This window comes from Epinephelus fuscoguttatus, linkage group LG24 (genome assembly GCF_011397635.1).
Source record: "Epinephelus fuscoguttatus linkage group LG24, E.fuscoguttatus.final_Chr_v1".
NCBI classification, from domain to species: domain Eukaryota; kingdom Metazoa; phylum Chordata; class Actinopteri; order Perciformes; family Serranidae; genus Epinephelus; species Epinephelus fuscoguttatus.
This window is the reverse complement of record NC_064775.1, coordinates 905,483-929,731: the sequence shown is the minus strand read 5'-3', so window position 1 is coordinate 929,731 and position 24,249 is coordinate 905,483. Positions and strand designations below refer to the sequence as shown.

The 24,249-nt window shown below is 41.8% G+C and overlaps 1 long non-coding RNA gene and 1 pseudogene across 1 annotated transcript; one reads left to right on the top strand and one right to left on the bottom strand.

Moving 5' to 3' along the window:
- The first annotated feature begins 788 nt into the window (after nucleotides 1-788).
- LOC125884870 (uncharacterized) lies at nucleotides 789-3,553 on the top strand. Its single transcript, XR_007448768.1, has 3 exons — nucleotides 789-1,221; nucleotides 1,714-1,835; nucleotides 2,050-3,553. It is a non-coding gene; the product is annotated as an uncharacterized LOC125884870 (long non-coding RNA).
- A 5,372-nt stretch (nucleotides 3,554-8,925) lies between these two features.
- LOC125884808 (NACHT, LRR and PYD domains-containing protein 3-like) lies at nucleotides 8,926-23,804 on the bottom strand (annotated as a pseudogene).
- Nucleotides 23,805-24,249: the final 445 nt, after the last annotated feature.

Below are 24,249 nucleotides of genomic sequence, written 5' to 3'. Positions count from 1 at the left end.
TGCTCATATTTCAGCCAGGATAAATCACACACAGTGTGTGGAGGCTTTATTGTCTTCACAATTTATTGTTTCTTATCTGTGAAATTAAAGTAAATCAAAGCTTTGTTTCCACTGAGGGAAATGGTTTCAGCTCACAGAGACAGACAGGAGGTCTGCGTCACTGTGACACTGTGGAGTTACATCTCTGGGGAGGTGCACGTTGATGCTCAGCCTATGCTGTAGGTACGGTGTTGATTCGATGCAGAAGTATAAATCCAGCATTGATGTTATTGATTGAGGTTTCAAGTTTAATGTGCTGTGTGTCTCCCCCTAGCTGTGATGCTGAGCAAACAGACGACGGCACTGTGTTCGACTGCATGTCTGTTCAGTAAGGAAGAAACTAAAAACAAGACTCACTTTCATCACACATTTCTATGTTCACACGACACTGTCATGTGACCAGGAAGGGCTCTGTAAGCTAAACACAGATAACACCAGCGCTGTACTGAATGACACTTCTTTTTTTACATTTGCAGCATCAGTTGAGGTTTTCAAACACAGCTTTGAATGTCATCATATATTTGTGGCGTTGGCTTTGGCGGCAGGTTGACACGTGCTCTCAACAAGCACAAAAGAGATGCTGTTTCTGCTCGTCACTTCCCTGCGAAGCCACGGCAAAGTCATGACGAGTCTCAGTCGGGTGCGCAGAAGGTGTAACAGAGGGTTGCATATTTACACATCCAGACCAGCACACACACACACACACACACACACACACATACATTTATTCACCATGTCAGCCCCTGTGCTTCAACCTCACCTTGTTTTAACATTTACGTGATAGAAAGATACGTTTGGTTGATGGACTGGATGATAACGTTATGGACTCCAGAAGATCTGGGTGACGACAGGGCTGGATGACAGCAAGGTCGCCATGGTGACCAGATCCTGCCATGCAACCAGAGAGCAGTCAGCTGATGGAGTTTCACCATATGACCTCATCGTTGGCAGGTGAGACTCTGTCAGTGGCTGCCAGGATCAGCTGCTGATGTCATCATGTGTGGTTTCCTGTTTCTGAGCAGATGTGGCGAAGACTTGACGGAGGAGCAGGAGGAGGAAAGCGACGAGGGAACGTCCAACTCCTTCTCTTTCAACATGTTCCAGTTCTCCAGGAAGGATGGCGAGATCTAGCTGAAGTGTGAAGTGGAGCTGCGCCTCACAGAGGAGCAAAGCTGCTCTCAGGTCAGAGGGAGGAGGAAACACTCGTATACAACAACGTAAATCTTAAAGTAACAAAGATGAAAGTTCTCACTGTGCTTCCTGTCACGGTCTTAATGTTTAGATATCAAAGGGATTATTAACGCTGATGCATTAATGTGTGAGCCGCACTGGTGGAGGTGAGTTGCGTATAAAGTGTTGCACAGCCGAGGTATCGATGCGTTTCCTGTTGCGATAGTGCCACAAAAAGCAGCTGTTTTTTTACTGGGGCGTAACTGGGCCCAAACATGATCTCTCCCACACCATAATAATAAAGTTATTGTTAACCACAGCATTGTTGTTGTTGTTGTTGTTGTTGTTGTTGTTGAAGTGTAAAGTTTTAATGTATCTGCCACACAGTAACGCACAAGTATAACATATAAAATTCATATATTTATACTACACAAAAAGCTAAATATCGACACAGTGTTGACCTCGGTGGAGCCGACACACCTGACCGTCCTCTCTGTCTTACAGAGCTGTAACGATGGAGGCAAAAGGAGGTGCAGATCCTTCAGGTCTAGATATGATAGAAACTCGGCCCTCATCACGATGTCCTGGAATAATTAAAGACAGCTTCCCTTCTGATGGATTACACGGTATGTATGAGTTTGTCGTGGTGATTTGACTTTTCTTGGAGCTAAAGATGTAGAGTTTGTCCTGTGGGTGGCGCCAGAGGAAAGGTCACAGGGTCATTAATATAAAAGCAGTTGATCCTCTCAGGAGCAGGAGTGTGATCAGGAACGTTTACGGCGGTCTGACTGTAGATATTTGATATTTTAACCATGACTCATCACAGTTTTGTCTCCTCAGGTGAGTCCTCACTTGAGCTTCGTCCCAACAAGGAGCCTGAAGAGTCTGAAGTTATCGTCGCTGTGAAACCACGCCGGCAGATAATCTTCATCTGATCCACCTGAGATGGCGTTTATCATCTCTGCTGAATCTGTGGGCCGCTGATTCAACCCACTGATTCATGCACATATAATCTGTGGTGAAATAATGGAAGTGAAGAGCAAAGAAGAACAAAAATACAGTGAAACTTCACTTAATAGCTTCACTGACTGAAGTCAACAGGCCTGTATTTGAGACAGGCCTTTAATTCCTGTCACACAAACTGCTGCTCAGCAAAGATCAGGAAATACAGTCCAAGTGTTTTTAAACCAGTCTGAATATTAGTTCTTTAAGAATTAGGCTCCAGATAACATATAAATTATGAGTCATTAATTTGGTCTAACTCTGACAGACGGAGCATCAGAGAGAGTTACAGCACTGGGAACACCGACACAAAACCACTTTGTCCTGATAAAACAATCCTCACAACTTGGATTCATTTTTATGGATGAACCTTTTGACCTGAGGACCCCGACAGACTGAAGGAATATGAATAACTTACAGGGTAATCCAGGAATGGACACATCATTTGAGGTAGACAACAACCCGGGTTTAAACATCCGAAGAACTTGTATAAAGAAAATGAACTGCTTGGCAACCAGACCAGGCCTCTAATTGAGACGGGCCTTTATTGGTCAACATGTGTCTGGTTAAAGGGACTGGGTGTTAAACTGAAGTTTTACAGTAATCAGTGAAATAATGGAAGTGCAGTTAGGAACAAAAATAATCAGGGTTTAAAGGGTTTCATTTACTCTGTGCACTACTTCCTTCGGTTGGTTCCTTTAAAATATAAAGTTTGGAATCAGCTGTTCCATCAATGTTTTTTTCTGGATTTCTTCAGTAATGACTCATTTTATTTTATTTTTCTTAAAAAAAGATTTGAATCAGACTCTAAATGTGTTATTTGGATTTGAAATAGTTTTTGGCCACAGAAGAAGAAGAATGAAATGAGTGGATGTCCCCACAGTGTCTCATGACAGGGGACAATACTGTGTAAACATGGACGTTGAATTTGTCCTCCAGTCCAGACAGTCTTCACAGTTTATCATGTTTAGAAAAATGTGTGTCAGTGTCAGTACCAGTATTCAGCCAGTAGATGGAGACATAGACGGTAGAATCAAAGGCTGTGTTCAAGTCTGCAGGCTGATCAACTGACTCTGTAGATAATAGATGAGCTGATCATGTGACCTTCACCTGCATATGACTTATTAAAGAGTAAAGCTGTCCTTTGAGGGCTTTGAATGGATCATCTGCAGGCTCTCAGTTAAGCCTGGGATATTGTAGTGGAGAACAATCCGTTCAGATTTACCTTTTTACAACTTTAACATGAATTAAAAATGACATCAAGTATTTTTAGAGTGTAAAAACCTTCACATGTAAAGAACACCACGACAGGTAAACTACACAGAGAAGTGAGTCATATGTCAGCTGAAATTTCTCACACCTTTATGAAACAGAAGGAAAAGACAAACAGAACTTAGGTGGGATTTGAACCCATAACCATCTGACTAAGGATCAGTTTGTCTACCCACTGAGCTGTGAGGATTCTGAGAAATGAAGTGACTCACACGGAACAGTGAGACAGTTTGTCAGTTTGATGAAGTTTCTGTTGCTTCAGTCTGATCTTATTTGTCTCTCTGGTTCTTAGTACTGATTGGCCTCAGAGATGGTCCAGCAGTGAAGGTCATCAACTGCTGATCAGTAGCTGCGTGCTCAAACCCCACCTAAGGTACGCCACACAGAAGTGTTTGTGAAAGTGTGTGTGAGGGTTCATTAACTGGGAGAGTGTTGCGTTCGTTACTTGCAATCTTCAAAATTTCATGTTGTGAATTTTCACCGTGGACCAACAAGGATGAAACAGAGAACACGTAAGTACAACTGAGCCCCGGGGGTCGAGCTAGCTTGACAGGCATGTGTTTTATATTTGATATAGTTGTTTATTGTTATTGGTTTAAATGTGTGCGTTTTAGTTTGCAGGCTGATCAGCTGACTCTACAGGTGAGAGAGGAGCTGATCATATGAACTTCATATGATATCATCTGCAGTAAATCATCCTTATTTAGGCTTTTCATGAATGGAAACTCAAAGTAATAGTATAGTATGTAAAAAGCAGTCAGGGTATAGTATGTCTTTTTTCAACAACAAAATATAGTTTGACTATTTTTTTTATTTAAAAAAAAAAAATTCAAAATACCATAGTGTGCCTTCTTTAGCAGTTTTTTTTGACATAGTATACTATGACTTTTTCTGACATACTATAAAGTGACTGTTATGTTCCCCATGGTGGTGTAGGGGTCAGGGATGCAACATAAGTCCAAATGAGGAAAATGAGGAGTCAGGTGTTGCTTTTAACCCTTTCATTGCCAGTCCTGGAGGCATGAGAAAATTGTCGGGGAGAGCGCTGGCCAAAATAACAAACAAAATAGACCTAGACACAAACAAGGCACAGAGCTAACCAACTGAAAAATAAGACATAGTACAGAGCCTCCTGTTAACATGAATTAGGACAAGTAAAACTCAACAGGTAACAGTGGCATCACAAAGACAAATCTAACAACAACATGGCCTGTGTTACAGTTCACAGTAGTTAAACAGACGTGAATCTACCAACAACAAAACTGGCGGAACAGGTAACAGTAGTTCAACACAGATCAATACTACAACAATCTTTGCTTTCTCAAGTTTACAAAGACACGGCGTGCTCTGGAATATGTAGACAGAGTGGCTCACCAACACACCAGCAAAGCAAGAAATGGCAGCAAAATGAGGACCAGAAGAGCAGTTCATCGGCCTTTATAAATCCCAGATGGTCTGACTGGCTACTGGTTCCCAGCCAATGGCACAAGAGAGGGGAGGAGGAGCTAGAGTTGAGGCCCACAGAGCTTCAAGAGCAACACAGTGTAGGGTAATCACCCATTCACTCATGGAAAAATGTAACAAGGACTTTTAGCCATTCTATTTTTCATGCTATATTATACATGCTATATATTATATACATGCTAACCCTTTTACCTGCTATACTATGACTTTTTTGGGTTTATTTGTTAAACATACTATCACTTTTTTGAATTCCTGGTGTATGACTTTTCTTGTCAGTTGCTGGATGCACTTATTTTCAACATACTTTCCTGTTTCCTGTTTCCTTTTTCAAATGTTTATTTGTTTTTACAATTCTTTCGACATACTATACTGTGACTTTTTTTTAAATTTTTTTCCAACATGCAACGCTATGATTGCCATATTATACAGTCCCTCCAGGATCTTGTGGCAAAAAAACTTGAATTTGCGTCCCAAAACCTTTGAATTTTCTGCCAATTTTGTCAAAAATTGTGATAAAAATTCCAGCATTTTTATGTGATTTTTCTGTGGAAAATAGCACCAAATGCCAAAAAAATTGCATGTCAGGTGAAAAAAAATACGTCATGTAATCACTTGCTATAATAATTATACTGAATATTACAAAAACAGCTGCAAATGTTTCAGTTCTCTTCTTTAGTTTTATTTTACAATTTCAAAACATGGACTCCAATAATGTTGCATAAAATCCTGAGTGAATATTCTAGCTCTCAAACCAGACAATGTGACTGTAAAACATCATGTAAACTACGTCTTCTGTAAACATGATATTTCATTCATCCATTTGTTTATTTGTACAGGGACAGTGCACATTAATGAACATTTCTGTAAATGTGCCAGTTTTAGCTGAGTAGCTAGTTTCCAACTGCAGTTCCTAAGCAAGGTGTTAAATGCCTGCTAAAAGGAAACAAAAACATTACAATAGACATTTTGTAATAACAGTAAAATATACAGCACATATAAAAGCACATGGATCAGAATAGAAGGCATAACACACACAGTAAAAGACAAGAAGTGGCACATAAATCAATGGAAAGCACATCAAGCACATTAAAAGACAGGAAAATAAGCTTCAGCCGGCAGGTAGGCTACATCAGGCAAACAGACAAACATAGTAGCAATGCAACATATTGGCAGGAAACCAGGAACAAAACAATACAGAACAATACAAAACAAAACGCAATGCACATTTAAGCAACATGTAAGCAAGCGAAACAGACAAGCAGATAGTCAGTCAAGCAGGCAATATGGAGGCAGAGAGGCATGCAAGCAGATAGACAGAATTATAGGATTAGTATGGACTATTGATTGTGATCGCAGGCTTGATTATCTTTTAACCATAGTTTTAGAGTATGTTTGAAGGCTTTGCTTGTTTCAATATTGCGAATGTGTGGTGGTTATGAGTTCCAGAACTGGGCAGCTCATACTCTCCGGGCACTGTGGTTTCCTCCCACAGTCCAAAGACATGCACATTGGGGACTAGGTTAATTGATAACTCTAAATTGTCCGTAGGTGTGAATGTGAGTGTGAATGGTTGTCTGTCTCTATGTGTCAGTCCTGTGATAGTCTGGTGACCTGTCCAGGGTGAACCCTGCCTCTCACCCAGTGTCAGCTGGGATAGGCTCCAGCCCCCCCGCGACCCTCAAGAGGATGAAGCGGTTAGAAAATGAATGAATGAATGAATGAATGAATGAAAATACAAAATGCAGAAAGGGATTATAAAGAATGTAAAGAAATGAAGGTCATGGATAATGTTAAAATGTTCACAAAAATCTAGCACAGAACTTTAAATATGTTTGTAAAGTTTGTCATCACCTCCTTTTCAGACATCATGTCTTGAATTGCAAGAAAGAAGCTCATGCAACAAGTCCAAGTGTTGCTTCCCTTGCCATGGCTGAAACAACTAAAATTTACCCTTGTCAGTGTAGTGAGACATGTGAGCTCCCTGCTCAAAGTGCTGCAAACACTTTACATCAGGAAAGTATTCCACCAGAACTGAACATCTCGAACACACTGGAACAACATTTAACCCTATGGGCCCTAGGGGTTTTTGGGATATTTTTACTGTCTTTACTTTTAAGCTCATATCACAGTCATTATAAACGCTACATACACATGCTATATCTTGTTTTGGGGAGGTGGGGGGGGGGGCACGTGTCACCCTCAATGTATATGGTGACCTGGGCCCTGTCAGCATGCATAATTAGGCTACAGTTGTCTGGGTGCGTAAATGTGAAGTGGCTGGTCTTGTCATACAAAGTTTGATGGCGTGTCAACTGGACAATATGGAGATATTTGCATCTTGAAAGCCGGACTACAAATGTGGATAGACAGGGAGAAACACACGCAAGCCTAAGACGTGGTAAGATATGATATTCCTCACTATATGAAGTGACTGATAACAAGATCTGTATAATGGATTGTAAAGAAATTCGTCAGGTTTTTATTTTGTAGACAATTAATCTGGATTTATAGTCAACCAAATCTGGATGTGTGTGGTATCATTGGAAAGCTCTGCTCCTGCGCTTTCATGTGATATGCGTGTCATTTCTGTGTGAGCCTGCATTCGCGAGTAATCCATCCAAGAGTTATGTGTGTGCAGAGCTGTATGAAAGCTCTGTTATACAGAATTTTAGTGTAACTTTATCGTTTTTCACTGTGAAAACATTGGACTACCGACAAGTGCTTGGTCTTGTTGGAAAGCTACAATTCCACTGTTTCACGTGATATGGCTTCTCGCTATGACGCACAGTCGCGGAGAAAATCAATAGAGAAGAACAGGTGTGAATTTGGACGCACTATGCATCGTTCGGGCCCATAGGGTTAATTGCAAGACACACTGCATTTATGAAGTAACTTGTTTTGCCAGAAGGTGTATAAATGGAGTGTTGGGGCCAACTGTTTGTGTTCCATCAAATTTTGCAGAAAACACCAATGTACTTCAAAGAACAGAAAACTGTACAGCTATGAATATCAACAACAACAATGACAAATTTGTGTTTCATGGATAACAGTAAAGTATGTTGATGGACATGTGTTTATAACCAGTTGATGTGGCCTAAGAGGTCTGTGGTCAGTACTTCAGTTGTGTGTTTTATGTTGCTCCTGCAGAAGGGAACTGTCCTCTCAAAATTTTACTGGATGAAACAAATGAAGCGAAGTGTGTTCAAACTCTTTTCCTAGGTGAAAGAGGTACTTGTGAAGAAATATTGACACTGTGCAAGTACTTTAGTGCAAGCATGCTTAATGCTGATGATAGTTTTTTTTTTTTTTTTTAATGGACTACAACTGTAAATTTGATGATGGATAAAAGTTACTCAAACCAATCCGAAGTACACTGATATTTTGGCAAGGTGTTCCAAGACATCTGCCTCCTATGGTCAGACAACATTGAATTCCAACATGGTTTTGCTCCTTCTGTTGATCTGAGGAGGAAAGAAATAATAAAGGGTCTCTTTAAGCAAGAAGGTATGAATAGAAATTTTGGTAATTTTAACTGGTCTCAGAGATTTGGTCTCTTGAGCATAAATTCTGTGACAGCTGCTCAAACGTTTGATCACAAAAAAGGTGGAAAAACTTTTAAACTAAAAAAGTTTGCCATAAAATATTAAAAATAAGGAGCAGATAAATGGAGGAATCTGTGAGGTCAGTAGGGCCAGGAGAGGAGGAATTGAAATGTAAAACAAAGGAAACAAAACACACAACTCAGAGGTATGTGGTGAGAGGAGATGTGCCCAAAGACTGGCTGTATGAATTTTTTTAATGTAAATATATGTATATATGTTGTATGTGTGCAGTGTGAAGGAGCTACAGCTCACATTTTATTGTGCTGTAAAACAACAAATAAATGAAGCAGGTCACCTTGTTTTATCAGACTCAGTAGAAAAAGTAGAGTCAGTCTGAAGTTTGTAAAGTTTGACATCAGTGAGACACAACAAACAATGATGAGTCAGCAGTATAAAGTCTTTATTCACACACAGTCAGGGACAATGTGTTCAGAAGTTCAGTGTCATAAACAATGATTGATTTGATAATCCATCATTTACATGTTGCCTTTACAGATACGTCGGGGCTGCAGACAGCAAACATGGACACAGAGAGAGACAGAGAGGGGTGGGACATAAAGCAAAGGTCCCCCACCAGAATCTAACCAGGGACACATGGTGGGACAGAACTAACATCAGCTGTGTGACATCCTGTACACACTCAACTCATGTGTTCAGCAGTGAGAAGGTTTCTCTAACAGGAGGAGACTCTCGCTCCTACAGAGAACACAAACGCACTGATGACTCAAACAACCAGAGCCCAAACCCAGGATAAAGAGGTTCAGTGAATGTGGTGTTGAAGGTGTGGAGGTGGATCAGTGTGTCAGAGGAGACTCTGGAGAAGGACAGAGTGCCAGCAGGACAGTCCACATACACTGCTACTCTACCAGAGGAGGAGGAGGAGGAGGAGGAGAGTTCTATTCTCCTGTTATTATGCCTGACAGAGTAACCACCAGCAGAGCACTCCAGACTCCAGGACTGATGATTCCTTCCAAACACACAGTCATCACTGTCTCCTCTCCTGCTGATTCCTCTGTAACTCACTGAAATATCAACCCCTCCTCTCCACTCAACCTCCCAGTAACAGCGACCAGTCAGACCAGTTCTACACAGCAGCTGCCTCCACCTGTCAAATCTGTCTGGATGATAAGGATATGACTGATCCTCCTCCACACGTGTCACCTTCCTGTTGTTGTCAGACAGTTTGAGGTTGTTGTTTACTGTGTTTGTGTCGATGGTGAGTTCACAGGAATCTGATGGAGAGAAGAAGACACAATACAGCTGCAGTTATTCATCCATCATCTGTTCATTGATCACTTCCTCCAGGAGGTTGCCATCACAACACTGAACTCAAATTCATCCAATCACCACAACTTTACCACAAATGTGACTTTTTAAAAACAGGTCAGATCTCAATTCATTGTGGAGCTGCGTGCAGCGTATTGATTCTGTCTCTCTGTTATCATGAGACTCCTGCTTTTTAAAGATATTTGTGGGGGCTTTATTGCATTTATTTAATAGAGTTGTAGTTGTAGCTACAGTTGTAGCATGAAAGGGAAGAGAATAGCATGCAGCAAAGGTCCAAGGGTTGGAATCAAACCCGCGGCTGCTGTGGCAAGGACACAGTCTCTGTACATGGGGCATCTGCTCTACCAGGTGAGCTAGTGGGCACCCTGAATATGAAGTTTTTGATGAATGCATCACTGTTGTCTATTGTGTTGTCAGGGATGTAAGAAAAGATTAGATTATCAGGCATGCTTCATGTTTGAATGTCAAGAAAAGTTTCTTTCAATATTTTGTTTTCTTTTTGATTTATGTCCTTTTGAGAAGTGAACAGTTAGACTGAAGTGCAGAGGTTGATGTTTTCTCTCTGGAGATTAGATAGTGAGTAAATTTGAGACTCAATTTCAGGTCTTTGATGCTGTGAACATCTTTTTTTTTTTTTGTCACTGTCCCTATACTGTCCCTAATATTGGTGGTGTGTGGGTCATTGGTGTCAGTGGATTAATGCTGTCTTTTCCTTTTGGCCGGTTTGGGAGTCAGGTGGTCTGGGTTATTGATTTCTCCCTCCATTGTGAACTGGTGGTAACAGTGATCGATGAATCTTTTTAAGTTCTCCACACTAAATCGCATATGATATCGTGCTGTGTTGGCTGGGTGTGATGCAGCCAGGATGTTTTTTTTTCATATTTGCACATTATTTATTATTTGCATAGTATATATGCATATTATATTTTGGCACAAAAGTAGAAGAAGTGTTGAATCCGATCTAGCAGCAGGGCGCTGCCATGTTGAATGACGATCTCACCACCATAGTCTCGTGATCTCAGCATATCTCGCAATCCTCCTCAGCCTACCCTGTTCCTATTTTAATCAAGAGTGTGGTTTGTGCAACAATCTTATCTTAATTAAAGACAGGAACAAAAATCCACAGACGTCTGGTAACAAATGTTCTCGTATTAAAGTGAAACACTTCACTGAAGTATGTTTCTGAAAACATTTGAGGTGAGAAATAGGCAACACAGTCACTGAATCTTGGTTCATATTTGATCAGCACTGATTAGATTTAACATTTGATCTGAGTTTGACAGAGAGAGGGGGTGGCTCTCTTTCTCTCCACTTCTATACTCATTGTGTCCATGACATTTCAGGCCACATCAGTCCCAAAAAAAGGCCACCCCATCCTGGAGGAACTGATATATTGACACTCAGAAATTTGAATGAGTGATGTCACAGTTTGAAGATGTTTTGCTTTCCTGAATCAAATTAAAAACACACTTACACTTCCTCAGACCTGGTCTCAACCATCGGACTCCACCAGGCTCCACCCTGAAAGGAGGAGGGGGGTCAGAGCAGCACTTCCTCTTTCAGCATGCACACATGGACGAATGTAGCGTCTGAGTTCCTTTAACATGCAGAGATCTGTCCAAACTGCATCAGTTATTACCAACAGGCAATTATCATTTTTGTTCCTGGAGATGTTCTCCTTGGAGACCTCCTACACAAATATCTCCTTTTTATGTTCCACCAGTGTTCATACCTGAGAGTGTCCAGTCTCCAGTGTGGATCCTTCAGTCCAGCAGACAGCAGCGTCACTCCTGAGTCTCCTGGATGATTGTAGCTCAGGTCCAGCTCTCTCAGATGGGAGGGGTTGGAGCTCAGAGCTGAGGCCAGAGAAGCACAGCCTTCCTCTGTGATCAGACAGCCTGACACACTGCAAACACACAAAACAACACACATGGCAGATCATCTGAGGGTCCTGCTGTGTCACTCAAACACAAGAAGAAACTGTCTCCAAATCAATAACTGATCAATACAATGACTGAATCAGAGACTTAACTGTAACCATGTCATTGTGATCTGAATGTTAAAGAGTCTACAGTCATGCTAGCAGCTCTGTGAGGATGGACTTAGACACAGAGGTGCTTTGAGCTACATAATAATCCCATAATGCTAACATGCTCACAGTGGCAACTCTATCAGATTTATTTATTTATTTATTTGTTTATTTATCAGGGACAATGCATATTAATAAACAGTGAACTGTAAATATATTTAAGTTTAGAATTCATTCATTCAAGGTCTTTAATGGATTAATGAATCCTGACCTGAGAGTTTCCAGAGCACAGTGTGGACTCTGCAGACCAGCAGACAGCAGCTTCACTCCTGAATCCTGCAGGTTGTTGTTACTCAGGTCCAGGTGTCTCAGACTGGAGGACTGGGAGCTGAGAACTGAGGACAGAGCTTCACAGCTTCTCTCTGAGAGGTTACAGCCACTCAGTCTGAAGAGGAAATAATGAACAACAAGACAAATGATATTCATGTTGAAATGTTGAGTGTGGACTTTTGGTGACACAGTTTATATGATCTCTTCCCAGTACAGGTTACAATCATTGCTGTTTTACTCTAAACATGTTGGAGACGTGACAACTAACCACGACTGAAGGACAAATAAACAGATGTCCAGTAATCAAAGTCACAAAAAACATAAATGAGTTTCTTGATCTTAACAAAGCTGAGAACTGAGGACAGAGCTTCACAGCTTCTCTCTGAGAGGTTACAGACACTCAGTCTGAACAGACAACAGTAAGGAAACAAGTTATTTTTCCTCCTGTTGAAAGACTGCGGCAATATTTATTGATGAATAAATCCCACTTACAGAGCTTTGTTGGAGGCTTTGACCACTGGCAGCAGCCTCAGAAGAGCCTCCTCTGAAGCAGAGTATTTCTTCAGGTCAAACATGTCCAGATCTTCTTCTGATGACAGTAAGATGAAGACCAGAGCTGACCACTGAGCAGGAGACAGTTTATCTGTGGAGAGACGTCCTGATCTCAGGAACTGTTGGATCTCCTCCACTAGAGAACGATCATTCAGTTCATTCAGACAGTGGAACAGGTTGATGCTTCTCTCTGCAGACAGATCCTCTTCGATCTTCTTCTTGATGTACTGGACTGTTTCCTGATTGGTTTTTGAGCTACTTCCTGTCTGTGTCAGCAGACCTCGTAGGTGTTTCTGATTCTTTGGCAGTGAGAGACCCAGGAGGAAGCGGAGGAACAAGTCCAGGTGTCCATTTGGACTCTGTAAGGCCTTGTCCACAGCACTCTGGTGGAGATGTATGAGTTTAGGTTTGTCTCTGAAGACTTTAGACCACCAGGATGTTGTTTGTTGTTCTGCCATCAGATTGACTCCAGAGTTGATGAACTTTCGATGGACATGAAGAGCAGCCAGAAACTCCTGAACACTCAGATGGACGAAGCAGAACACCTTGTCCTGGTACAGTCCTCTCTCCTCTTTAAAGATCTGTGTGAACACTCCTGAGTACACTGAGGCTGCTCTGATATCGATGCCACACTCTGTCAGGTCTGATTCATAGAAGATCAGGTTGCCTTTCTGCAGCTGATCAAAAGCCAGTTTTCCCAGAGACTCAATCATCTTCCTGCTCTCTGGACTCCAGTGATGATCTGTCTCAGCTCCTCCATCATACTTGATGTTCTTCACTTTGGTCTGAACCACCAGGAAGTGGATGTACAGATCAGTCAGGGTCTTGGGCAGCTCTCCTTCCTCTCTGCTCTTCATCACATCCTCCAGAACTGTAGCAGTGATCCAGCAGAAGACTGGGATGTGGCACATGATGTGGAGGCTTCGTGATGTCTTGATGTGGGAGATGATTCTGCTGGCCTGCTCCTCATCTCTGAATCTCTTCCTGAAGTACTCCTCCTTCTGTGGGTCAGTGAACCTCTGACCTCTGTCACCATGTCAACACAGTCAGGAGGGATCTGATTGGCTGCTGCAGGTCGTGTGGTTATCCAGAGGCGAGCAGAGGGAAGCAGTTTCCTGATGAGGTTTGTCAGCAGCACATCCACTGAGGTGGACTCTGTAACATCAGTCAGGATCTCATTGTTGTGGAAGTCCAGAGGAAGTCGACACTCATCCAGACCGTCAAAGATGAACACAACCTGGAACTCTTCAAACCTGCAGATTCCTGCTTCTTTGGTTTCAGTAAAAGTGATGAACAAGTTCCACCAAGCTGTACTTTTTCTCTTTCAGCACATTCAGCTCTCTGAAAGTGAATGGAAATGTGAACTGTATGTCCTGGTTGGCTTTGTCTTCAGCCCAGTCCAGAGTGAACTTCTGTGTTAAGACTGTTTTCCCAATGCCAGCCACTCCCTTTGTCATCACTGTTCTGATTGGTTCATCTCTTCCAGGTGAGGCTTTAAAGACGTCATCTTGTCTGATGGTTGTTTCTGGTCTGTCTGCTTTCCTGGATGCTGTTTCAATCAGTCTGACCTCATGTTCATCATTGACCTCTGCAGTCCCTCCCTCTGTGATGTAGAGCTCTGTGTAGATCTGATTCAGAAGGGTTGGGTTTCCTGCTTTAGCGATCCCCTCAAACACACACTGGAACTTCTCCTGCAGGTTAGATTTCAGTTTTCGTCGACACGCTGCAGCAACAGTTCCTGAATAAACAAACAACAAATGATATCAGTGAGTGGATCCTACAGAAAATCAGAGAATTGAAACATTGAAGTGTGTCTGCAGAATTTGTAAATGTAAACTCCTCCCATGTTTCCTCCATTTCCTCTTTCCATCCTGTTCAGTCTTTATAGAAATCCTCTTACTGCTCTGCAGACAGTCGGCCAGCTCCTCCTGCTTCATTCTCCTCAGGAAGTGCAGTGTGATCTTCAGAAATGCCTCTCTGCTGCTCCTCCTCTGATCTTCATCCTCACCCTCCAACACCTCCTCATCCTCCCTCTGACTCTCGAAGCATTCTGGGTAATCTGGACTCAGAACCTTCTGGATCTTCTTCAGCTCCTTCTTCACAAAAGTGAGGATGTTCTCCTCCAGCAGCTGGAACAGAATATTATATGAATGACACACTCAAACATCAGATCCATGTTGGACACACTGACAATCCACTGGTGTAAAAAATGCAGCATGGAGATGATTGTGAACAGAATAGATGTCAAAGTAGTTGTTGTACATGTACAGACCATAAATATGGAGTCCAGGTGTGTTTGATGCTGCTGGGCAGACTGACCACTGGGAACCTCTGAGCTCTCCTGGTCCACTCTGTGGAGGAACCATCAACAATCAGCTCACATTATGTCTGTCCACACAGAGACACACACTGTCCACACAGAGACACACACTGTCCACACAGAGACACTGTCCACACAGAGACACTGTCCACACAGAGACACACACTGTCCACACAGAGACACTGTCCACACAGAGACACTGTCCACACAGAGACACACACTGTCCACACAGAGACACTGTCCACACAAACACTGTCCACACAGAGACAGACTCTGTCCACATAGAGACACACACTGTCCACACAGAGACAGACACTGTCCACACAGAGACAGACACAAGGTCAATCATCATTCAGCTCATGTTTTATAAGAACACTGAATCAGATCATTCCCTCTGATAACCAAGTGTTGTTAGTACAGCTGATCCCACTGAGAATCCACCGTCTGGTCTGCGGCTCTCTGCAGCTTTTAGGTCATCGACTCCAGTTCAAACTCCTTCTCATCACATTGAAAATTCTCAGTGTCAGCACAGCAGAGATTGGGAGTGATGATCCACTCCTCCTCAGGGATCTTTGACTCTGAGTCTACAGTTACTGCTCAGTACTGCCAGGTAACAAACACACAACTTACTGCTTCTACAAAACAACCTCACACTCTGAGACAAAAGCTCTCACCTTCTCAGGTTTGTGACACAATAGTAGTTAAAACATCAATGTTATATTCAGCTTACTGTTGTCCAGCTTTAAACGTAATAGGACGAAACATTGACCGGTCACTTTTGAAGGACACACAGCTGGGTGCAGGTGAGTCTGGTCTCTGATGGATCCTGAAGGACAAACAGACAAAGAGGATTTTTTACCTTCCAGCCACAGTAGCTTCTGGAGAAACTACCAGCTATCAACAAGAAAAGTTCAGTCAAGTTCAGGTGGAACGGATCATAATGTGAATTCAGAATAAGTACAGAGTTGATATGTAGATATCGTAGGCTCTGACACCGTCACTCCCTATAAGGACACATCAGGATCAACACAGCAGAAACTGGGGAGTGATGATACAGGTCTACAGGCAGCCTCCAGGTGGAGCTGCAACACACTGAATGAACAAATCTATTGTTCAAAAACTTGCTCCAGTTTTGGTGCTGTCAGATACAGAACTCTACGGAGCCCAGGAGGGGACATGGACAAAAGTTTTTATAAAGTATGCAAGTTTTATGAGTCACACATACACTTCAGTAAAGCTGTACATTGTTGTTCAGGAAGAGTCAGCTCAAAATGTATTGTGACATACTCATGCTTTCAAAACTACATCTATGATGTAATAATAGTAAAAACATTAATGTCATATTCAGCTTACTGTTGTTCACGTCCATTTTTAAACACAAGAGGCTGATGCTTTGACCGGTCACTCTTGAAGGACACACAGCTGGGTGCAGGTGAGTCTAGTCTGGAAGACAAACTACCAAAGAAGAATGTTTTTATCCTCCAGCCACAATAGAGAGAGAGCATGAGGGTTTGATAGTCAGCGGTGAGTGACACAGGTCATAGCAGAAAGAGTAAAGGAGAAATGGCAGGGCAAAACAACTCAGTATTTAGGGAATTTTCCAAAAGAGGAACGGTAAGAGTAGTACAATTTATCATACTGCTGAGATCACTGGACTCTTGAGTTGATTTGTTAATCTGTGTGTTCTGGAGAAACTACCTGCTATCAACAAGAAAAGTATTTCAATCAGTGAGTTCAGACTTGGTGTGCAAACACCTTCAGTACAAAAAGGATGAAATGAACTTTTCAGTCTTCAGTCACCAGCAGCAAGAAGTTTAATAAACTAAACAATAAAAGGTCTTCACACTGAATTACTGCAGTCTGTGTATCACTGGTTCATTTTCTGTAAAAGACTGAACAAAGTCAGGGCTAAACAAATCAACAGATGACGGACCAAACCACGGCTAGAAAAAGGTGAATATTGGCTCGAACCAGGACTAAAACTCAGCATATGAACTCTTGAGTAATGTCCAACATCATGTTTTGTGAGGTCACAGTGACCTTTGACCACCAAATTCTAATCAGGTCATCTTTGAGTCCAAGTGGACGTTTGTGCCAAATCTGAAGAAATTCCCTGACAGTGTTTCTGTGATGTCATGTTCACGGGAATGAGACGTACAGACGGAAGGACAACCCAGAGACGTGATGTCTCCGGCCACAGCTGTTGACGGAGTGGAGGCATTAAAAACAGAGAATATTGGATCAAACACCAGAGAAGAAGAAGAAGAAGAAGAAGAAGAAGAAGAAGAAGAAGAAGAAGAAGAAGAAGAAGAGCGATGCTAAAAATAAACATAGTGTTTAAAAAGAACTTCTCTGGATAAATAACAGTGAAAACATGAATCAGTAAAATTATAATGTTATTAAGAGCTCACCTCTCTGCAGCAGAGGGCTGATGGACTTTAGAATCAATGAGTCGACCCTTTGACATGTCGCTCTTTAAGGACACACAGCTGGGTTCAGGTCCAGGTCCAAGTCCAGGTCCAGGTTTAGGTCCAGGTCCAGGTCCAGGTCCAGCAGAGTCTGGTCTCTGATGGATCCTGATGGACACATGAATTCATTATGAACACAACACACACAGAGAGGTTTGAGAGGGAGGGACTCCCTCCTCTCTGTCCTCACACCGATTCATGCTGCTCAACTCACACACACTTTCATCTGGAGAGGAAACACACATCATTCATCTGCACATCAACTCAAATTCTCCTTTACATCATTTCTCCTGTCAAAAGATCAGCTGCTGTTATTTTCTCTTTCATATCAGTGTCAGCTGAATGCAGTCACACAGCAGCTGCTCTACTTCTACTCCACTAGATGGAGTCATCCAGCTGCAGCCCAGCACACACACGATACACAAATTTGTAGATTCAGTGTGAGCTGTACTTTAAGATCATCATCAACCTGCCTGTTTTCTTCAGTATGACTTGTGTGTTCCTCTCAGACAAGGACATTTAAGCTTAGTGATAGTTTTGTAACTCTGACGTGCTCTCATCTAACATCAGCCCCCAGCAGTGCAGCACTACTGAAACTGGGACAGTTTGACAACACATGATAGACTTATAAATACACTAACACGGTGTCCAAGACATCATCTGTGTAGTTTGAGAAATTTGTAAAGATGACTCCCAAAAAGTCGAGTGCCAGATATGTCAAAGAAAAGTATCACATCACAAATCTACAACCAGTCTGGCAAATCCTCCTGAAACCTTTGAGTGACAGCTTAATCTCAAAGTTTTCTTTTTACATTGAAAAAACCCTGCAGGCTGACAAGTGACAAGTTTTCACAATATTTTAGGTGCATCGACTGATGTCCTGTTTCTCTGTGTCTCAGTGTTTCTGGATGTTGAGCTTGAAGCAGTTCAGCGTATTTGATGAAGCTGATGTACTTGCAGTTTGCGGGGTTGTATCCACAGGGTTAAATGCTCCCACTGTAAGTCTCTTTGGATAAATGTGTCAGCTAAATAAATGCTGTGGAACAGATTTCAAACAACACTGAGGGAGCTAAAAATCATGCAGGATGGTTCACAGAGAACAACGTACTTATAATTGACTTTAGGGTGAAGACACACAGCCCTGTCTACATCAGTGGAGCTGAGGTGGAGCAGGTGAACAGTTTTAGCGTCACAGAGAACCTGTCATGGTCATCACACATCTCTACCCTGGTTCAGGGAAACTACAATGTCAAGTTCTTGTTCTCTTCTACAGAGGAGCAATAGATGAATCCTGACTGGGACCATTACAAACTGGTGTGAGATGTACACGGCCCAGGACAGGAGAGCTCTGCAGCAGGCCATTTAAACCACCCAGAACATATCTGCTACATATCTAACATATTATCCCACCAGAACACTGCGCTCTGAGAACGCAGGGTTACTCGTGGTCCCTAAAGTCTCCAAAAGTAGATCAGGAGCCAGAGCCTTTAGCTATCAGGCTCCTCTCCTGTGGAATCATCTTCCTGTTACGGTCCGGGAGGCAGACACCGTCTCCACATTTAAGACTAGACTTAAGACTTTCCTCTTTGATAAAGCTTATAGTTAGGGCTGGCTCAGGCTTGTCCTGTACCAGCCCTTAGTTAGGCTGACTTAGGCCTAGTCTGCCGGAGGACCCCTCTATAATACACCGGGCCCCGTCTCTCCTTCTCTCTCTCTCTCTCTCTCGTATCCTATTACTGCATCTAGCTAACCCGGCCATTCTGGATGTCACTAACTCGGCTTCTTCTCCGGAGCCTTTGTGCTCCACTGTCTCTCAGATTAACTCATATCACAGCGGTGCCTGGACAGCGTGACGTGTGTGGTTGTGCTGCTGCCGTGGTCCTGCCAGATGCCTCCTGCTGCTGCTGCTGCCATCATTAGTCATTAGTCATACTTCTTCTGTTATTATACACATATGACTATTGTCACACATGTATACTGCCAGATATTAATACATACTTAACTATAACTATGATATTATTACTTCCATTAATGTTGTTGTAAGATACTGTCATTACCTGCATATCTCTCTCTCGCTCTCTCTCTCTCTCTCTCTCTCTCTCTCTCTCTCTCCCTGTGTCATATGGATTACTGTTAATTTATCATGTTGATCTGTTCTGTACGACATCTATTGCACGTCTGTCAGTCCTGGAAGAGGGATCCCTCCTCAGTTGCTCTTCCTGAGGTTTCTACCGTTTTTTCCCCGTTAAAGGGTTTTTTTGGGGAGTTTTTCCTTATCCGCTGTGAGGGTCTTAAGGACAGAGGGATGTCGTATGCTGTAAAGCCCTGTGAGGCAAATTGTGATTTGTGATATTGGGCTTTATAAATAAAATTGATTGATTGATTGATTGATCTACTGAGCATCAGTGATATCTGTGAGACTGTTTTATAGAACAGCAATCCTGTTGCATACTGGCAGTAAAGCTTGAACCTTGGTGAGGAGCCCAAAGTCCACAGAGGTTATTAAAATGTCCAGTAAAAGATTAATCTTGATATCAGAGCCAGCTGTAAATGGTGACTGCATTTCATTGTGCAATCCTGTCGCACACTAAAGCTAAACCTTGAAGTTTTAAAGGTTCCAGAGGAAATATTGGTGTGATGTTGTGTGTGACTTTACACTGATTTGTTTTCTGACGGCTGAAGAAAGAAAATGAACATCAGCTGTTCATCATATAAATCAATAATCCAACAACACGTCAACTTGTCTTCAAACTTTCTCCTGAAATAAGAAGTGAACGATGACTACAAACATCACAGAGCAAGAAACAAACCCTAAAGAGACTAAAGACAAACTTGTTGTTAAAGTATCAAACAAAGCCAACTTACAGCTTCTTCAAGCAGTCCAAAGTGTTGAAGACGAAGAGAGAAAAGGCTCTGACACAGGTGAGCTGTTACCTGGAGTGAGTCATGAAGCAGGACAGGCAGGAAGGGCGGGAACAGGAGCAGACTTTCACAATAAGAAGTTGTTGAGATCTACAGTGTGACAGAGTATCTCAGTGACGAATGGCTCTGCACATACAGCACATGTTGCAGTACTTTACACCACATATTTATTTTCAAGGTGACTCAACAATATTTCATTCATGTGATGCAGCAGAGTTTGGACACATCCTGTCTTCTTTCAGGTGTTTAGTCAGACACTAGTTGTCTCTATAAGGAATCACAACTTTCCACTCTGGTTGACTCCTTTTTCCACTCACTTGTTTAAAGCTCATTTTCCTCTTTAGATGAGTGACATGTGTTTTGTTACTGAAGTGAGGTGAAGCTTTAACACCTTAAGGTGGAGCTGATAAAACCCCTCCTATTCCTGCCAGCACAGCTTCACATGTGGAACAACTCATATATGGAACAAAGAACACACACACCAGAATACTTTTTAGGCTTCATTTAATTTGATTGGTCCAACAGCATAGCATTAGACAGAGAAAAGTCAAACTTAGAACTGAAATGAGTTTTAAACAGATTTTACTGATTCTGTACATGTTCATGTTTTAGAAATAATTAATTTATGATCATTTCTAAATAATTGTATTTATTATCCAATGTAAATATCTGTACATCATCATGGTGGTTCATCAGACTCAGTAGAAGAAGAAGAAGAAGAATTAGTCTGAAGTTTGTAAAGTTTCACATCATTGAGAGTAAGTGGTATTTATCAGTGATAAATTTGTTGCGGCTGAAAGCTCTAGATCCCATGGTGGTCAGACAGGCTTGAGGGACAGTGAGGTGGATGGCAGAGAAAGACCTGAGAGTGCGGGTGGGGGTGTGGACGTGCAAGAGCTCAGAGAGGTACAGAGGAGCTTGGTTGTGGATGGCCTTAAAGGTGAGGAGTAAGATCTTGAAGTCAATGTGATATTTAACAGGAAAGCCGTCCTCCAGCAGCTGTGAAGCTGCTGGAGGACGGGAGTGATGTGATTAATGGATGGGGTTCTGGTGATGATGTGAGCAGCAGAGTTCTGGAGCAGTTGAAGTTTTTGAATGGACTTCAGAAGGAGACCAAAAGGAGTGAATTACAGTACTCTATACAAGAAACCAGGGTGTGAACAAGAATGGCAGTACTGTGCGGTGTGAGGGATGGGTGAAGGAGATTAATATTGCACAGATAGAAGTAGGCAGACACACATACAGTAAAGGAGGACTGTTAAAAACAAAGGAGTGGTATTAAAAAGAAGTGTACTCATCAAATGTAATTTGTTTGAAACCAAGTGACACTGAGACTATGGATGCTGTACCCCGACCCTTTTTACCTGTCCTGGATGAATAGGAAAAACTGTTCAAATGTTTGATAACCGCTTTCATGTCTTCCTGAGAGAAGTCATTATGTCAGCAGCAAGTGGAATGGCAAGCCTGTGGTTCAACTCGGATACATGCACTCTCTGGGTGAAAAGCTCTTTAGGATGCTAAGTGATGATGATATTATTGCAGAGTTTGTGGACCAATATGGGCCTTGTGAGATGCATCACTTTGTTTGTAGTGTGCAGCAGCATAGTCAAAGACATTCAAAGACATACAAAAAGAAGGGAATGATCTGACATTTCCATTTCCCCAATACACCAAGTGATTACACTTCACACGAAGTGAGCTTTCCAGAGAACAAACCACAATGAATGTTGAAGCCATGGCCATGTTGAATGACATGGCACATGCATGAAGAGAAAATGGTGCTGTTATTATATGGAGAAAAAGTTGGCCAGCAAAGACAAGCATGCCACAGAAGAGTATCATCATATAGAAAAAAAAATGTGGCTATTAAAGAGAAGCATGCCACCAACGGTGATTATTGTAATAAAGTGAAAATACAAAATGGAGAAAGGGATTATAAGAAATGTGAACAAATGAAGGTCATGGACAATGTTGTCAAAATGTTCACAGAAGTCTTGCACAGGACATGAATACATTTTGTCATTGCCTCCTTTTTGGACATCAAGTCTTGCGTTCCTGTCTTTCTTTTCTTTCTTTATTCTCTTTCTCTCTCTCTCTCTCACACACACACACACACACACACACACGTTTCCTTGCCATACCTCAAGGTATAATGTGGATTTGCTATGCCTGCCACAGAAAATTTGGTTTTGGGACAAACCCTGCTCAGAGTGTTTCAGACAGAACTCAACATCTTAAACAGACTGGAACAGCATTTGATTGCAAGACAAGTTCCATTCATGAAGTAACTTGCTTTGCTTTATACCTAACATACCTTCAGCTGACAAACCAGAATTCTCTTCAGAAAATTAAGAAATTTTATGATTACTCAAACTAATCCGAAGTACACCTAAATTTTGGCAATGTAGTCATCTATTTGCTACGGTCGGACAACTTGGAATAACAACATGATTTTACTCCTTCTGCTGATCTGAGGAGGAAAGACGTGATTGAGAGTCTCCTTAAAGCAGAAAGGTATGAACAGGGATTTTGATAATTTGAACTCATCTCACAGATGTGGTCTCTTCAGGAGAAGTCATGATCCAACTGCTCATATGTTAGATCAACACTTCTATGTATTTCTAAGAAAAGTCAATATGTCACCAGATAAACCTTTTGACAGTGTAATTGATTATGTTACACCAGGTGGAATTTGAAGCCCATGGTTCACCTCATACCCATGCACTCTTCTGGGTTAAAGTTCACAAAAATGATAAGGAGGTTATTGCAGAGTGTGCATACCAATATGTGACTTGTGAATGCCACCTGCTTGTGATGACTTGCATGACATTGTTTCGCAGCAGCATAGTCAAAGGCATTCAAAGACATGGAAAAAGATGGGAATGAACTGACATTTCAATTTCCCCTATTCCCCTAATGGCAGAGATTTAATTACACAGGTGAGCTTTCCAAAGATAAAGCCACAGTGAGTGTGGCACAACAATGTAGAGAAAATGGTGCTTTTAATGTTGCACAGGAGGCATAATTTTGAGTCATGGATTATAGTTATACATTTTGGGATTGAGTATGAAATCTACTGCTGCAATCGCTACACTCACCTCTGATCAGCAGGGTGACCTCCATCTATGATGGCTAATGGACAACACACCTATGTGAGCATGAGACACATACCTGGCCCAGGTGTGACTCCTGCTGCTGATGACCCTCCAAACAGGTCTGCAGCCCTGGAGACACAAAGCTCCACAGCAGCAAAGAGCACCAAGCAGAGGAGCCGTCACAAAACACAAGAGAGACATAAAGACAGAGAAGACGCATTAGACAGAGAAAAGTCAAACTTGAGTTTTGAACAGATTTTACTGATTCTGTACATGTTCATGTTTTAGAAATACTTTGACTATAACTACTGTAACTACATTTACATACTTTGGCTATAACTACTGTAACTACAATGACATACTTTGACTGTAACTATTGTAACTACATTTACATACTTTGACTGTAACGACTGTAACTACATTAACATACTTTGACTGTAACTACTGTAACTACATTTACATACTTTGTCTGTAACTACTGTAACCACATTTACATACTTTGACTATAGCTACTGTAACTACATTAACATACTTTGACTGTAACTACAGTAACTACATTTACATATGTTACAACCCAATAGGAGACTGGGGTAAGGGAAGAACCATAAAATCAGACAACAACCGTAAAGTGAATAAGGCAAGCTGCCGTTTATTCATTCACAGTAGTAAAGTGACAATACAGGCTACACTTTGCTAG